We start from the raw sequence: 8,742 nt of genomic DNA on the forward strand, positions 1-8,742 counted from the left end.
ATTTAGATTTCCTAGACATGTTGGATTGTTTAAATGGATAGTCATGACCTTTGGCTTGAAGAATGCTAGTGCTACTTATCAGAGGGCTATGAATTTTATCTTTCATGAGTTCATCGGCAAGCTGATGGAAATCTATATTGATGACGTGGTGGTTGTGGCAGAACCTCCTAAGTGTTTGGGCCCACCGACACCTGTCATTGTCCTAAGGACCTCTGACGGTGATGCCGAGCACCCTCCCACTCTAGAAGTCCGATGAGCATCCCAGGACGCCCATTCCACCGCTACCTGTGGCGTATCAAACAAGCTCGTCCTGACCACTAGCGATGGTCAATTAACGAGAATTTCTTCTTCTCGCCTTTACAGGATAGCAAGTGGCCACCATAACACCACGATCATTTGTTGTGAAGACATTGCAGTATCACAGACGACATATGACCAAAATAATATTTCAGAGTAAAACAGCGGAAGCATTATGTAACACCCTAGGTGTTAAGCATGCACTTAGTCTCATAAAACATTCATAAGCATTCTCATCAAGCATGGCATAAGCATCACATCTCATGAGCACAATAATAATTCAAGTATGATTTTATGTGCTTTATTTTATGTAAGTTAAATAGGTTAAAAATATTATGCTTGCTTTTAAAAATTGTGAAATATTCAAATTAGGTTGAAATATGTGTTACAAGAATTAAGAGTAATTTTGTGAAATTTTTGGAGCCATAGGATTTGAGAAATGGAATTTATACAAAAATCCCTAAAATGAATTTATTTAAAAACCTAGGACTAGTTTTAATCTGTGATTCAAATTCTATTGGGAATTTGACTTCACCTATTAAAGCAAAGTTGTAGGGAGTTTTATGTGGAGCAATTCTTCTTTTCACTCCAACCCCTAAAAAGATTTGTAAAAGCTTCAAAAGTCTTATTCAAACTTTTTGGAGAAGAGAAATTCAAAAAAAAAGAGAAAAGGGGACAGGCTCTGCTGGGCCGACCCGCCTCCCTTTCGACCCAGCCAGACAGCGCGGCCCGCTTCCCCTCCCCTCTCTCAACCGCACGCGGCGCCTGCCTCGCTCCACCCAGCGCCGGCCACGTGGCGGCCGTTCGCCGGCGTCGTGGACGCGCCGCGGCCGACCGGCTTACACCGGTCGGGATGGCACCCCGCGCCCCGACGCGCCATTCTATCCCCCGCTCCTCTCTCTCTTCTTCCTCCCCGTGCGAGCAGCAGTAGCAGCCGCGGTGGCGCTCCGCCGTGCGCCATTGGCGCCGAAGCCCAGCTACCAACTCCGGTCACCCGTGTTGATGGTCCTTAAGTATCAAATTTAATTATCAAATAAATAAAGAAAAGGATCCAAATGAAATCAACATCTAGACTTAGGGTTTTATCTGACAGAATTCCACGAGTTTTGGTGTTTGTCTATTTCTGCAGGGGGTTATCACGAAATACGGAAGAAAGGTCCACACGTCGGGATTACATACAGATATTAACGTGCCGCGCAATTATCTTACATCTAGAAGACTCCAGAAGCCACGGGAAGGAAGCGGAGGCCGAACGGGGCCAGGCACTGGGCGCCCGCCCAGTTGCCCTGGGCGCCCGCCCCCTGTTGGAGTCCAAACAGGACTCTCTTTTGGGAAAGATCTCCACCGACCTAAAGGATCAAGGATAACCGTTCAATCAATGTCGGTTTGATCCAACAGCCCATATTCACTTGAAGGGACTATAAAACCAGACCCTCTGGCCCCTGGAAGAGAGAGCCTCTCAACCCTAATTCATTATTCTCAAGGGAGAAGAAGCCTCTGATCAAGATTAGAGCCACCACATCAATTAGATATCTAGATTAGCATAGCTACATAGGATTAGAACTAGAAGGAGTCAATTTTCGATTGGTTTCCGGATCTGTCAAGAGGATTCTTGGTAATTCTCTAATTGTGCTTCTAATTGTTCTTCTAATTATCTTTGTTCTTCAATATTATGAATATGACTTTGTTCTACTTCAATATATTGCTTATGACTTTGCTCTACTTACTTATATTCAAGATTATATTGTTCTTAGTTTATCATAGTTATGTACTTGGCTTAGTTAGATTGGATCTATATACATGCTTAGGATCGTATAGCGCTTATCCATCGGATCCATGGGTAAATGATAGATATTGTGTAGGCGGGGTGCTTATACCGTATTTATCTGCGATTGTACCCAATATGCCAGATCGTGGGGTAGTTCGTGATAGTGACAGCTTCATTGATTCTTATATAGTCCTCCTCTCGTGTATTGGGCTGGCAGAGCAACATTATTACATGTGAGTGATTGCTATGTTTCTCATATTCCTTGCTAATATCACTATGCATGGGCGTAGTCTTGTCTCGCAATGATTGCTAAGTATGCTTGCACTAACTATGATAATGCTAGACTATATAGTTGAGAATAACTTAGGAAATATTCTTGTAGTTCGTTCTAATTCCATGCTAATGACTTTCTAGAGTATCTAATTGAGGTGCTTATCATATTTATTTTGAGGCTAAGTTATGCTGATCAGATTAATTATCTTTGTCACTATTCATTACTTCATATATCTTTTATGTGACACTTACCCCTGTATGAAAGAGTTAGATAAATATTCTCAATTATATATGCAATGATAGATACTCAATCTAATATTCTATTCTGTAATCAATATTGATGATTGTTAATCCCTTTCCAGTGGTAAAAATATAAATAACGATACCTAGAATACTTCCTAGTTAAAATGCTACATCGGTATTAATCTATGCGCTTGCAGATCCCATTCATTATTTATTTAGAAGTGCAATTGCATATTTCAATACCGCGTCTCTTATATCATGCTGGGGATGACAACTTGGCTCAAGTGGTATGTGGGATAGGTTTGGCATTTTTGGCACAATTACTAGAATTAGAAAACTAAGTCTACTTTTGGTAATGATGTTAAGAATACCCAACAAGCATTTTTGGCGCCGTTGCCGGGGAAGGTTGATTACTAATCAGGAATGAATAAAGGATTTTGAGTTATCATTCGCATCACTAATATGATTGAGCTTATCTATTCTCTCATATAGTTTTACCTCGATATTTTTCTATTTTATCTTATGCAGGGGAATGTATGAATAGAAGACATCTTCTAGGAAATTTTGTTGACAATCCCGAAGCATTATTCAAGAAGACAAGAGCCAAGCTCAAGAAGAGATCATCAACACTTCAGCAAGAAGCTTCATCCAATCAAGAAGATCATCGGAACTTGTCTTCAGAGTTCGAAGTCATGGCGAACAAATCAATCCATGAGTTTTCAGCTCCCACTACGGACAACATCCGCACTGGACCTGCTGCAGAGATCGATGGCAACTTTGAGCTCAAGCCTGGACTTATCAACATGGTGCAATCCAACCAATTCTGTGGGAAGGCACATGAAGATGCTAGTGCTCATCTCCAACACTTGCTGGAGATTTGCAACACGTTTACCATATTAGGAGTTTCCAAAGATGCTATACTACTTCGCCTCTTCCCATTCTCACTATTAGGGAGAGCGAAGCAGTGGTTCTACGCTACAAAGGAGAAGAATACTACGTGGGCACTCTACTCAACAAACTTCCTGGCAAAGTTCTTTCCCATGGGCAAGACCAATGCTCTCCGTGGGAAGATTACAAGTTTTCAGCAACAAAATGACGAATCTGTTCCAGAAGCATGGGAGCGCTTCCAAGACTACATTCTAGAATGTCCCCATCATGGAATGGAGAGCTGGCTATTAATGCAGACGTTTTATCATGGGCTCGGCAACAGTGCCCGAGAGACCATGGATGCTGCAGCTGGAGGAGCATTCTTATCACTTACCATACCACAAGCCACAGCTCTTGTGGAGAAGATGGCGTCCAATCAAAGTTGGAATGAAGAGACGACCCAGACATGCAAGAGGGGTGGAGGCATGCATCAGCTCAAGGAGGTAGACATGCTGTCTGCAAAGCTAGACCTGCTCATGAAGAAGCTCGATGATAGAGCTGGAGATAAGAAAGAAGTGATGCACATCTACGACTCTCACATGACTTGTGAGGAGTGTGGAGATACTGGACACTCAGGCAATCACTGCCCTGAGATGCTTGAGGATGTGAACTACATCATCATCAACAACAACAACAACAGCTACTACAACCGTCCTCAACAAAATTAAGGTTGGAATCAATAGAGGCCTAACTACTCAGGTAATTATCAGGGTAACAATTCTTACAAAAATAATAATAATTTTCCACCTCTGAGAGAGTTAGTGTCTAATCAAGGAAAGCTAATGGATAACCTATCTAAGAAATTGGCATCTAATGATAAAATGCTAGAAAATATAAATAATAGAATGGATAATTTCTCTACTGCCATCAAGAATCAAATTAGCTTTAATAAAATGATTGAATCTCAGTTAAATCAAATAGTTGCTGCTGTTCTTACTACTAACCCCGATATACCATCACAACCCGAAAGATTAGAATCTACAAATCTTGTAGACATGTTTGATGCAGGTAATTGGAGTAACCCCGTCACTGAATTCACTACTGACCTTCTGCCGGTCAAGAGAGGCGATCCAGGACGCCCCGTCATCGCGATCTCCATCGGCATGGTGGACGTCCCAGAAGCACTCTGTGACTTTGGCTCCAGCGTCAACATTATGCCAGGGTACTCTATGAAAAATTCTTTACATATCCTTTATTAGAAACAACCATGTGTTTGCAGTTTGCAGATCAGGCGATAAGTTTTCCAAAAGGAATATTGAAGAACCTTTGTGTCCGAGTTGGTACCTTGTACGCCCCAGCAGACTTCGTAGTGGTAGAGACCGGCAATGATGAGAGGGCACCTATCATCTTAGGGAGGCCATTCTTAAACACCACGAGAGCTATCATCTACGCCAGTGCTGCCAAGATCAGTTTCTACATCAAAGGGAGGAAGGAGACGTTTTTCTTCAAGAACAAAACTACACAAATCCCAGATCAATCCAGACGTGAATCAAGGAAAGAGGACCAAAAAGGAGGAACAGGAACAAGCAAGTGTGGACCGAGTCAGCTAAGATGGTCACTGCAGTTCATGGAGGTCAAGACCACCAACTTAAGTCACCATTTTTGACGAAAAAGGATGACCCAAGAATGCCAAGCATCTATTGCTCAATAAATGGATACAACTTCTACAAGACGACTTGTGACACCGGATCGGGCGTCAACATAATGGCCGCAGTCACCTATTGGCTCTTGTTCGGAACCCTGCCCCTAAAACTAACATACATTCAGCTCCAGATGGCAGATCAGACATTTCGAGAAGTTAAAGGAATAGTAACTGATGTCCCAGTCAAAATAGACGATCATTTTGTCTACACAGACTTTCAGGTTATTGACGTGGGAGAAGATGAGTACGATCCACCCATCATCCTTGGAAGACCGTTCCTCAGCACCGTTAAAGCAATCATCTACATTGGAACCGGAGAAGTCCATATGCACTTCCCCTCAGAGAAGGTACGCCGTTATTTTACTGACCCTAACTACATCTTTGAAGAATCTAAGTAGGTAAGAAAACGAGGCAACCGCAACCAGAGGAGGCAAATCATCAAGGATGGATGGGCAGACTATGAAGGAGAAGTTGTAAGGTCAGAAGACATAGAGTTTAAACAGAATTATCCAGAGGAGACCGAAGCACCGAGTCAGGTATGGAAAGAGAAGATAAATATACATGAAGAAGAGGCGCCGCCGGAAGTACCGACTATGCCAACCAACCAATCCCAGGCAATTGAGAAAATGGAGAGTCCCGTTCGGAGGACTTAAAAACACCGAACGCCTTGCCAAGAGGTAAACTTGGTAGTTATCATTTCCTTTCAAATATTTAAAACAGTTTACTTAGTTAATTATGTTCATACTATCTTAAAAACAAAATAAAATTTTGAAAAAACAGTAAGCCCCATGTGAGTATACGAGTGGCATAAAACCCATAAGTACATTCACTGTGGTGGCATAAAAATAAAATAAATATTTCATTTCTGCTTTATAAAATAAAAATATAAAAACAAGGAGTAATAATTATTAAGGAGTCTCAACATGATAAAGGCTAGATATTTATGCTAACGCTTAATCAGTTCCACAAGCTTTGTTGTCTATTTGAGCTCCACAGAATTTAAGAATCAAGAAGACTAGCAGACGGAGGACATTCTAATCGCTGTCAGAATGCTGCTGACTTTCAAATACACCTCTGCCACCTGCTAGCTACATCAAGAGAAATTACGTCAAAATTCAGCTTGGGGGAGAGCACCCCCATTTATCCCGATAAGTATTTCTATCTATCTATCTTTATACTTATACTATATTAAAATATAGATATACATAATTACGGAAAAAACAAATAAAGATTTTGTGCTTATATATATCTTTTGCTTAGTGTGTTTAATAAATAAATAAAGTGGCTATGCTAATCTGTATGTAAATAAAGCTTTAGCATGGATAAGATGAATAGTTGCTCTGCCTAATTTGCACATTTTAAGTTCTCTCTCAAGTTTAGATATAACTGTTATAATTTAAAGCTTGCTCTAGACCTCAACTTGTGGGATGAAAACTTGATCTGAAGTCTAAGTTGTTAACGGATACGATATGGGAAGGTTGAGCTGCTGTTTATCTGTTCCTAGAGATGCTAGAATTCTGGAGAATTTTATCTTTAAAAATCTTTAAAATGTTGCATGATGAGTTCCTGTATGATGAGAGTTTAAATTCCTACCACAGCCATATATACATGCTTGCTAGACTTTGAGCCACACATTTACTATTTACTGCTTATGAGCATTGAGTGTGGTCAAGCTGTGTAGACCCTTAGGAGCTTGTCATGTGGTTAAATCAAGATTCACTTGCACGTTCACTCACATATGTTGCTTCTACTCCGGAAGTACCATCCACATATATCCATCCATTTCCATCTCCAGAACCACCCAAAAATATTCTACTCCTAATCCGGGAGAGAATGACAAAAAAAATATATTTCTATTTGTCCCTTGTGAAATAAATGCTCAAGTTATCTTATTACTACCACTTGCTATATTATCTCAAGAGATGAGTGCTCTAAAAAAAGAAGAAAAGATACGAGGAAATAAAAAGGGGCAAGTGCCCGGAACCTCGAAAGAAAAGAAAAAGTGAGACGAGAGGTAAAAATGGACAAGTGTCCGACAGTAAAATTAGGGGTACAAGATACCCACCTGAGAGAAAAGAAAAATATAGAGCATCTCATTCTCCTCACAAAAATTTCAAAAAGCAAGGAAGGTATGTATCCCCTCAAAGAGCAAAAGTAGAATTAGACTTTCACCATTGTCATCACTATACACCATTCATTCGCCACACATGCACATCTTGATTTGACTTATTGATTTGTTTCTTTGGATCCATGGTTTGACTATACAATAACTGTCTTGTAAGTATGTATAATTTATCTCCCACCTATGAGCTCCAGATATTAAAGCCTTGTTAGAGTAGGATGAGAGAGAAGGCAATGTCACTATGCCTTATACCATACATACCACATACTTTTTGAGAGAAGGCATATACCATCACTGCCTTGGTAAGGATCCAGAAATACCACAAAAGAGAGATTTGAGAGAATCATACAAGGAATCTCTGAGTTTTATTTGAAAATCTGCAAAAACTCCAGAGCTATAGCTGATCAAGAATAAGAGACATGGCACTTAACTAGACTGTTCTATCTTTTAATTACTCAAGACAGAAGTGACGGTTACAAGTCCCATGGTAAAAGGTAAAGTAAGTTTTAAGTCTTGAAAGTTTACTCTAACTCAGAGATGAGATCTTATTTAAAAGCAAGTGTACCGTCAATTTTCAAAGATATTGCAACAACTTCTTATCCATCATTGAGATTATCCTTGCCCAGGGACGAGCAAGAGGTAAGCTTGGGGGAGTTTGTTGACGGTCCTTAAGTATCAAATTTAATTATCAAATAAACAAAGAAAATGATCCAAATGAAATCAACATCTATACTTAGGGTTTTATCTGATAGAATTCCACGAGTTTTGGTGTTTGTCTATTTCTATAAGGGGTTATCAGGAAATACAGAAGAAAGGCCCACACGTCGGGATTACATAGAGATATTAACATGCCATGCAATTATCTTACATCTAGAAGACTCGAGAAGCCACGGGAAGGAAGCTGAGGCCGAACGGGGCCAGGCACTGGGCGCCCGCCCAGTTGCCCTGGGCGCCCGCCCCCTGTTGGAGTCCAAACAGGACTCTCTTTCGGGAAAGATTTCCACCGACCTAAAGGATCAAGGATAACCGTTCAATCAATGTCGGTTTGATCCAACGGCCCATATTCACTTGAAGGTACTATAAAACCAAACCCCCTGGCCCCTGGAGGAGAGAGCCTCTCAACCCTAATTCATTATTCTCAAGGGAGAAGAAGCCTCTGATCAAGATTAGAGCCACCACATCAATTAGATATCTAGATTAGCATAGCTACATAGGATTAGAACTAGAAGGAGTCAATCTTCGATTTCTTTCCGTATCTGTCAAGAGGATTCTTGGTAATTCTCTAATTGTGCTTCTAATTGTTCTTCTAATTATCTTTGTTCTTCAATATTATGAATATGACTTTGTTCTACTTCAATATATTGCTTATGACTTTGCTCTACTTGCTTATATTCAAGATAATATTGTTCTTAGTTTATCATAGTTATGTACTTGGCTTAGTTAGATTGGATCTATATACATGCTTAGGAT

This window comes from Sorghum bicolor, chromosome 4, assembly GCF_000003195.3.
Source record: "Sorghum bicolor cultivar BTx623 chromosome 4, Sorghum_bicolor_NCBIv3, whole genome shotgun sequence".
Lineage (NCBI taxonomy): Eukaryota > Viridiplantae > Streptophyta > Magnoliopsida > Poales > Poaceae > Sorghum > Sorghum bicolor.